Here is a 9,951-nt window from a genome sequence, read left to right on the forward strand (position 1 = left end):
CAGTCTCCATCACAAGAAATGCATACTGGTTATAGTAGATGATTACACACGCTTCACATGGGTCTTCTTTCTTCAACTCAACTCAGAGACACCACAGATTCTCATCAATTTCATCAAAGATATAGAACTCCAGATCAAGCTGCCAGTTCGACGCATCCGAAGTGATAATGGAACCGAGTTTACTAATCATCTCCTAAATGGTTTCTTGGTTTCCAAGGGTATCACTCACAACTTATCAGCTCCCTACACACCGCAACAGAATGGGGTTGTAGAGAGAAGGAACCACACCCTAGTTGAAGCAGCCAAATCCATGCTCAACTTCGCACACCTTCCTCTCTACTTCTGGGCAGAAGCAGTGGCAACCGCATGCTTTGTACAGAATCGAAGTATTATATGCAAGCGACTCAGCAAAACACCGTATGAGGGCCTTAACAACCGCAAGCCAAACGTCCGCTTCTTTCATATCTTTGGGTGTAGATGTTTTGTGGTCAACAACAGAGATCATCTTAACAAGTTTGCACCGAAGTGTGATGAAGGCATCTTCCTTGGCTATTCCACAAACAAAGTTGCTTACAGCGTTCTCATTAGACACACAAGGTTGATAATTGAAAGCTTCGATGTGAAATTTGATGACTATCACATCCGCAACACCGCTCCATCAACCGAAACCACAGCAATCTTAGAAATTGATATTCCTGCTTCTTCGGGTCCATTAAACCTAGTTGAAGTCAACTATGACGATCTCTTCGACCCTGTAGAAACAGCCAAATTATCCGAAGTTCTTGTGTCTCAGGAAGCTCAACAGCAACATGCTAATGTATCTGGTCCATCACTATCCGAAGTAGCATCTCTCAATACTTTCACCTCGCCGGTTGAGGGGGAAAGCTCTACTCCGGATCAAGCTACAACCATCGAGGTTCCAATACTTGATGTAGCTCAAGCTCCTATCCGCAGAGAATCATTACCATCAAACGTCTCTTCGGACTCGGATGATGAAAACATAGAGAACATTGACACAAGAACAGACTCAAGGATTATCACTCTCCCATCCGCAGTCCAGGGGGAACCTTCTCAGGTTCCGGGGGAACTCCCATCAGCAATCCAGGGGGAACCTCTCCCAACTGCTCAAGAAAATTCCATTCTCGCTCTAACAATCCAAGATGACTCAGCAGAATGTTCTCAAGTCCAGGGGGAACTGCCATCTCCAACCGCAGAGTCTTCTGATATCGAAGACATTCCCTCTACCGCAGCTGCTGATCATCTGCAACCCCGTCTACACGTATGAACGAAGGACCACCCACCAGGACAAATCATTGGCAACCCATCCGCAGGTATCCAGACTCGATCTTCCAAGGACTTATCTGATCACTGTCACTACACAACATTTATGTCCTCGGTTGAGCCCCGAACGATCAAAGAAGCATTACTAGAACCCAACTGGATATCCGCAATGCAAGAAGAGATAGAAGAATTCAAAAGAAACAAAGTATGGCAGCTCATCCCGAAGCCGCAAGGTCATACAATTGTTGGTACTAGATGGGTATTCAAAAACAAACTGGATGAATCTGGCGTGGTAGTCAGAAACAAGGCAAGGCTAGTTGCAAAGGGCTATAGTCAACTTGAAGGTATTGACTATGATGAAACGTATGCCCCGGTGGCACGAATGGAAGCCATCCGAATCTTCTTAGCATACGCAGCCCACAGAAACATCAAGGTACACCAAATGGATGTAAAGAGTGCCTTTCTCAATGGGGAATTAAAAGAAGAGGTTTATCTTCAGCAACCTCCAGGCTTTGAAAGCATTGAATTCCCAGACTACTGCTACAAACTTGAAAAAGCAGTCTACGGTCTGAAGCAAGCCCCAAGAGCGTGGTACGAGACTCTCTCTGAATTTCTTGTCTCGTCTGAATACAAAAGAGGAGTGATTGATCCCACTTTATTTAGAAAAGCAAATGGTAATCACCTTATGCTTGTACAAATATATGTGGATGATATCATATTCGGATCAACTGATGTAAAGATGGTGAATGAATTCGCTAAGCTCATGACCAACAAGTTCCAAATGAGCACGAATAGAGAGATCAACTTCTTTCTAGGACTTCAAGTGAAACAAGTTCCGCAAGGGATATTCATTCATCAGGAGAAATACACCACTAAACTGTTAAAGAAATATTCTATAGAGAACTGCTCTTCGGCTAAGGTCCCCGTGGCCTTCGGATATAAGATATCTGCTGATCCCTCTGGTGAATCAGTGGATCACAAGTCTTATAGAGGTATCATTGGTTCATTAATGTACCTTACCGCAAGCCGACCAGACATTGCCTTTGCAACAGGTGTATGCGCAAGGTATCAGGCTGACCCAAAAGTTTCACACATGACCGCAGCCAAACAAATACTATGATACCTGAAAGGAAGCAAGTCTCTTGGATTATGGTAACCCGCAGGCAATGACTTCAGCCTTCAAGCTTTCACAGACTCAGATCATGCCGGATGCAGACTAGATCGAAAAAGCACCTCAGGAGGATGTCAATTTCTGGGTGGAAGACTCGTCAGCTGGTCATCAAGGAAACTAAGTTGTGTATCTCTGTCTACCACAGAAGCTGAATATATGGCCGCAGCCAGCTGTTGTTCACAAGTAATATGGATGAAGACACAACTTATGGACTACGGACACAGAATGCTGCGGATACCAATCTACTGTGACTCTGAAAGTGCTATAGCTATTTCACACAATCCAATTCAGCACTCCAAGACAAAGCATATTGAACTACGATATCACTTCATCAAAGACCACATCCTGAAAGGTAACATTGAACTCATCTTTGTCCATACTCATGAAGAGATTGTTGATGTGTTCACAAAGGCACTTGACTCTACAAAACTCAATAGTTTCTTACAAATGTTAGGAATGATGAATCCGGACCCACAATTCTTCTTGAATTGATAGGTACCGCAGACCATCCTTGGTCTCTGTTGCGGTCCTCACTGAAGTTACTTATGATAGATAGTTTTGGTATATCCTGTGTACCGCAGTCTATGTACCGCAACCATATATCATATTTATTCTTCACTAGTCCTTATTGTTTGTTGTTACTAACTTCCTGTACAAGTTCTCTCCTCAGTTCTTCTACTGCAGTCATACATCCGTCCATCCGCAATAACAAAGGATCCATCCGCAATGAAGTTTCAATCCGCAACCACATTGATAGTTTCTCAACTGTTTCATTAATTCTTGATTCATGGTGTGCTATTTATTGATCCTTCATTAAATAAGAAAAAAATTAAATAAAAACATTCCTTAAGAAATTGTCCCATCTCCTTTTTGAATAAACCTTGTGTCAGACCTATTTTAGGTATGATGACAAAAAGAACGTTTTTCATAAATAAACTCTCTTAATCTGTCCCCTCCTCTTACCCAACATGTCTAATCCGTTACAACTTCCCTTTACCCAACGGATTAACTGCACCCTCACAACACGATCACCAAACGTGATGATGTACGTCTGACATTTCATTAAATGCAAACCCTTTTTGGTAAATCTCAACAAAAATGATTTAAACCCTTTCATAATCTGTGGCTGAGATTTCACCTCCCAAATCAAAAGAACCCCCAAACGTCCTTTTTACCTTATTATTTTCACTTAGGGTAAAATTAAATTACTGTTTAAATCCATCCCTATAAAACCTTTCCTTCTTCCCCAAGAACAGTTTACGCTTTCTGAACTTTGAATCCTTTCTCCATTTTCGCACTTTGTTTTCTGCAACCTTTCTCAAACACTCGACAATGGTGAAATCATGCATCTCGAAGAAAATCTCCAAAGCTTCTGCCTCTGCAAACCCAACTGGGTCTGATTCTGAAACAAGAAATCAAATGGCTTCAATTGCCTCAAGCAATTTCAGAGCTGTGTTCGAGGATCATTCATCCTACAATGCTCTAATCAAGCTAATGATCAAGTTCTTGACCAATCACCCTCTCTTTGGCCCCTTCGATTCGTTCACAGACATTGTTCCTCTTTCAACCCTATCAACCCTATTCAAGTGTGCCTTTTCAGCGTATCGACCACTCGAGAATCCACAAGAAGTGCATCTTATCCTTGTTAACGATTCTTTGGTCATTCTGTCCAAAGAAAAGTTTCTCTCTTCCATTAACCTTCTTGTTCATCCCTCAATCAAGATTTTTACTCCATCCATGGCGGACATCACTTCTGCGCTCTACCAGATGGGATATCAAAAGAAAATCAAAGGCATTGGGGAATTCAAGAAAAACCAAATGCCTGCGGTTTGGCAATTCGTTTGCCATTTCGTCATCCGCAGTCTATCCGGCAGAACCGGAGGCACGGATAACATGGGACTCAAACTCCTATAGTTAGTATGGAGTATCTTCACTGGCCATGACGTCAACTACGGTCAGATACTATGGGACGATTTCTTGCAATACATTCCAAAGGAAAGCCCAAAAGAGAACCCTACCGAACTCACGTTTGCAAGGTTCTGGTCTCTATGCATCTCAGACCTCCATACGGATGCATGAATTAGCATGGGCAACGACATCAACCTCTTTGTCACCAAGGATCTCAAAAGGTACAATCCCTGATCTGATTAGTCTGTTTTTGGACCCATTAGAAGACTACCAACCCACATTCTTTCCACTCTTGGCCTTGAGACTGCTGATGTCTCAGATCATATTGAGGCTACATAAGGTATTGCCCCATACCTTCCTACCCCGCCTCTTCAAACCCCATCCACAATCATTGCTCCTGGAAGTACCGCAGTCCCATCTTCCACCACTCTTTCCTCTCAAAGACGCAAACAATTAGTCTCCCGCAACGTCTCCAAGAAACAAAGAACGCCAAAGAAAGATGCTCCCAAACCAACCAAACCCTCAAAGAAACGCAAAATCACCCAAACCGCACCCTCAGATGATAGTGATTCTAATGAGGATGCACAACCCATAGCTATCCTCAAGAAGAAGAAAACCAATCCCACTGCCTAAATGCGTGACCGGACTGATACCTCAGCCTCTCAAAAGGCTCTGGTAGTCCTTGGGGTGGCCACAGACCCATTCAACACCACCATCGAATTCCACTCAGACTCAGAAAGTGAGTCTATTTCACCGCATCGTGGAGACTCCCCCCAGTTCACTCCTAAGAGGATGACACTGGTTCTCGCCCTAAGGTCTCCAGGGCTTCCCGACTGCATTTCTTTTCTCCTGAGGAGTTGACCCCATCCTCTTGAATGTAACCCAAACACTTCAAACACCTTCCCAACCGCAGGACACTTCTTCCGCCCTTGCCAAAACTGAGCCGAGGCCAAACTTGACCACGGGTCAAGGGGACCGAGGAAGCTCAGGAAATCGTACTCTGATTACATCTGTAACAGGTGGTTTAGGCACGGTGAGCACTAATGTGCAAGGATCCGTGAACCCGGAGGACACTCCGGTGGGATACCAAGGAATTGACGACATAAACCTAAATAATTCATGGAGCAAGTATCAACCTTCCAATGAAGCCGAAGCCAAGAAATATGCCGCCTTCCGTAGGGCATTCCAAGCAAGAAAGGCACGACAGACAAAACAGCTTCAGCAGAAACAACAAGAAATTCAGTCCGTAGCAAAGTATTGGGCAGATGCAATCAACAATGCCAATACCGTAGCTACTTTCTTCAAGGTTCAAGCTCTGATGGACAACATGGCTGATAATATCCGCAAAGCTCAAGAAGCAACTGCTGATCAAACTCCTTCAAAGCCCCCTCCATCTCCAACAGCCAAAGACTCTCAAGATGCAGGCACCGAAATAGAAGTCAGCTCTGCTCCTACCTTCGGTTTTGATGATGTTGATCTCCAGGAGGTTAATCAGCCCAGTCCTTCGGATGATGACCTCATGATGTTTGATGAAGAGGAATCGAGTGGTTCTCAACACTCAACCTCTAAGCCTAAGGAGAGAAAGAAAAAGAAGAAGATGGCCATCTCAAGAAAAGAATTCCTAAGTCTACAATCCAAAGTAGATCAAATACTTGCCGCAGTCAAATCAACTCAACCGTAATCAGAAGATCATCAGGTACCGCAGTCCTTGATCGAAAGGATTGAGCGTTTGGAAACCAGGGAACGTCTGGCTACTGAAAGAATTTCCCTCAAGGTAGAAATGGGAATTCGGTCCCTTGATAACAATCGTCAAGAAGATCACAAGGAATTCATGGCTGCTGCGGAGCGCCTCATCTATGAGGTGACCGCAATCAAGAAAGACCTTCAAGCAGCCATTGCGGACCAGTCTAGTCAATCTCAAAAGCTGATAGCTGAGACTCACACTGCATATGAGTCCACTATCTCAGTCCTTCAAGCTACAATCAACAGGATGCAACGATCTTTACCATCAAACTTCCATTGTCTCAAAATTCTTCAACTCACTAAGGAAATTCACAGGCTGCTCTTCAACCCCGCCATCCCCAAAAATCACAAACTGGCGGATGCTCTTAAAGCCCAGTTTCAGGAAGTTTATGCCAAGGTTGATGGTCTCAGACAATGGCTTGAGGATGCTCCGGTGTCGCATTCCTCAAGAGGGGGAAGTGAGGAAGAAGACCACCACTCCAATCATTCCAACAACATCTCACATCATAAAAGTCCCCCCCATCATTACATAAATAATTCCTTCACCACAACCATCTCATCAGACTTCACCACAACCATCTCATCAATTTCCACCGCAAAAGGAGATCACTCCTGAGCGACCAGAGACTCCCCCTCACTTTAAGAATCTGGTGGATCACATGTCTTCTCCAAGCTCAAATGACTCCCCTGTCAACAAACAGAAGAAAGTTGACTGGAAAGCAGCTAAATTTGCTGAGCTCATATGGAGAGAATGCGGTTTCGACACTGTTATGGATGAATCCTTGATAAACTCTTGGATCAATCCCCACCGTAGACTGCTAGATGACGACTACAAACCATATCTCACCTATGCTGAACCCCCCTCTGATGGCTACTGGGATGTTCCAATCTCCCCAAATGCTAAATACTTCACAGTATTTGAACAGTTTGACCGCAGCTTTCCAGACCACAAAAGACTGCCAATGGAATTCGAGAGACTTAACTGATTCTATGCAAAGCATGCCTCTCCCATTGAGAAGATCTGGTCTAACGATAGACCATCATTAGTCAAGAACTTTAAGCCCCAAAAATTCATGAAAGTTGACTTCATTCAATACACACTCACAAGAAGGAATCAGTACTATGTCCGCACCCAAGCTGCCTTCCCCTGTATGAACCCAGAAGAAGTCTTTCTTATAGCAAAGGTGTTCCAAAACAAGTGTGAAAATCATCCGAAGATGAAGATAGCACTAGAAAGGGCAAGCATGTTTCTGAGGGAAACTATATGTGACTTTGCTAAAATCGATGCAGACATCTACCCCACAATTGCCAAAAAGTTCGATCTAACACCGCTTGATCCTGCACCGATGCCTACCGAAGGTTATCAAGAAAGATCCCTAGGTGCAACTAACTTCCCTGAACTTGGAGTCATCTTCAAAAGGAAAACCGATCAAATCAAGTACTTCATTCCGATGACTGCCATGAACTGCCTCACAAAGAACCAACTTGAAATCTGGCGAACCGCAGTAGAAAAATCGAAACATACAACTGCCGAAGTCAAGTTTGAGATTTTAAGGAGGATCACTTGGTTGGAAAATATCAGGAAGTTTTGGTTGATTCTGATCAAGTTTGTTAAACTTGACAACTGAAGAGAAGTTAAAGAGGTCACTTAGGGGGAAATTGTTTAATCATGAAAAGTGATCCTCTTGAACTTCAGCTCCCGCAGTCCACATGCATCCGCAGTCAAGCTCCCATCAGCAGCCTCATCCGAAGTCATCTAGCCAACCACAGTCTTCTTACTTTACTTAGTTTATTTTTATCTATCTTTCTGTAATACTCTCTATTGTCCAGTATGCCTTGCATGGCTACTCTTAGAGACGTAATCTAGTGGAACTCTTGAGACTCTATAAATAGAGCTCATTCTCACATATTCAATACAACTCTGGAAGCTATCTTTTGTATCTCTCTATCTGATTACGCATCTCTCCTTAATCTCAAACTTTACTAGAATATAGCTGATTACAATCTCTCTTCGGAGCAAGACTCTTGTGACTTAATCACTAATTTTGATCTTACTTATTAACTTGGTTTGAATGCATTCCTCGTTATGAATCAACTTATGTGTATTCTTGATATAACACTATTTGTCATTTCTATTTCTTTACTTTTCCGCAACTAACTCTCTAACTATCTAACTCTAACTTATTAATATTATTGTTGAGCTTTTAGATCCTTCGAGATTAACTAAATTCCGCAACTATACTTGTTCTAACGTTTGTTCAAGTGTGTCTCAAAGTTTTTCTCTCAACACTATAAACAATGCTCTGATACCAATCTGTCACACCCCAAAACCAGGAACGGTGGAAACATTCTGGGGCGGAGGACGTCATGTACAGTATCATAAAAATGCAAAGTAGTAAATAAACAACAACATCATCCATTGCATTAATAGTATAATTTCATACATGTGTGTTCTTTCATTGTAATAAGACACCAAAAATGAATCAAAATAAAAGACGAGTCTTGAACATGCTCCGTCTTCTCAAAACCTGGTCGACTGTACCTGTTTACTGATGACCTGAGAATACAAGTTATTTTGAAAGAGTTGATCAGCATTTAAGCTGCTGAGTTCATAAGTATTTAGTGTCAATGTTTGTATAAGTTTGATGAAAATGTTTGTAAATGTTGAATGTAAATGTTTGTATATGTTTGAAAACTCCTAGAAAATCCTATATTTTCTACTAGTATAGAAAGTAGTCTTCTACCAAGACCTGACTGTTTTGTATGTTTGTTTCTTTGTAAAAGTGGAAACTTTTCCCAAATATGACTATCATTACCATAATATAGTTTTATATTACCCTTTATGTGAGAAGATCACAATTTGAATATAATGGGAAAATATATGTGTACTGCAGTATTATTTGTATTAACTAATGAAGTAGTAACTACCTTAAACCCAAAAGGCTTATATAAGGTAAAATGTGATGAGGTTGTTACCATACTAAAGCGACTATAACACGACGATGAAAGACGTCGGAAGAAATGACATTTGGCACCCGTAGACTTGCAAGTCCCACTGTAGCGAACAACAAGGTGTAGGATAGTCAATCCAGTATAGATCTATACGCAAACTCACGCTCTCCCTCTAGGAGATTCTGGTTACAAAACGTGACATAACGTGTCACACCCCCAAACCAGAACGGGGGAAACGTTCGGGGCGGATGACGTCATGCTCAGTATCATAACCATAGTGAAGAAAGTTAAACACAACCATCATAGATATAATTTAAAAGGTTACATTGTTTCCAAAATACATGTTTCCAAACAAATTACATATGATGATAAAATGTGGCAAAAGAATCTACGCCTTAGCGTCTTGACTTCAGAAATCTTGTAGTTACCTGATTCACTGATTACCTAAGAATACAAGTTGTTTTGAAAAGAGAGTATCAACATAAAGCTGGTGAGTGCATAAGCGGTTTATAAAGAAAATAAATGTTGCTTCCTTAAAGTTTTGTTACCAGAAAATCCAATATTTTCTGAAAGGTTTGTTGTAGTTTTAACCGAAATAAGGCTTGGTACGAGTAAGAAAATCGTCGCACTTATATGTGTAATTTTATGTTTAAGTAAAACCCCTTTTTATGAAAAGGTCGTAGAAATTCCGTGAATCGCATGTTTTGTTAATACTCCGTGCGAGGTGTTATAACCATACTAAAGACTAGAAGGCCTTGTATGCGACGTTCTTCAGGCGCCGGAAAGTTATGACACTTGTCACCCCAGACTTGCCGGTCTAGCTGTTGCAAGCAGCTTAGGTGCAGGTTTGTCAGACCCAGTATAGATCTATATACAACTATCACGTTCTCTCTCCC

This window comes from Lactuca virosa, chromosome 2, assembly GCF_052849685.1.
Source record: "Lactuca virosa cultivar CGN04683 chromosome 2, Lactuca_virosa_CGN04683_v6, whole genome shotgun sequence".
In the NCBI taxonomy this organism is placed as follows: domain Eukaryota; kingdom Viridiplantae; phylum Streptophyta; class Magnoliopsida; order Asterales; family Asteraceae; genus Lactuca; species Lactuca virosa.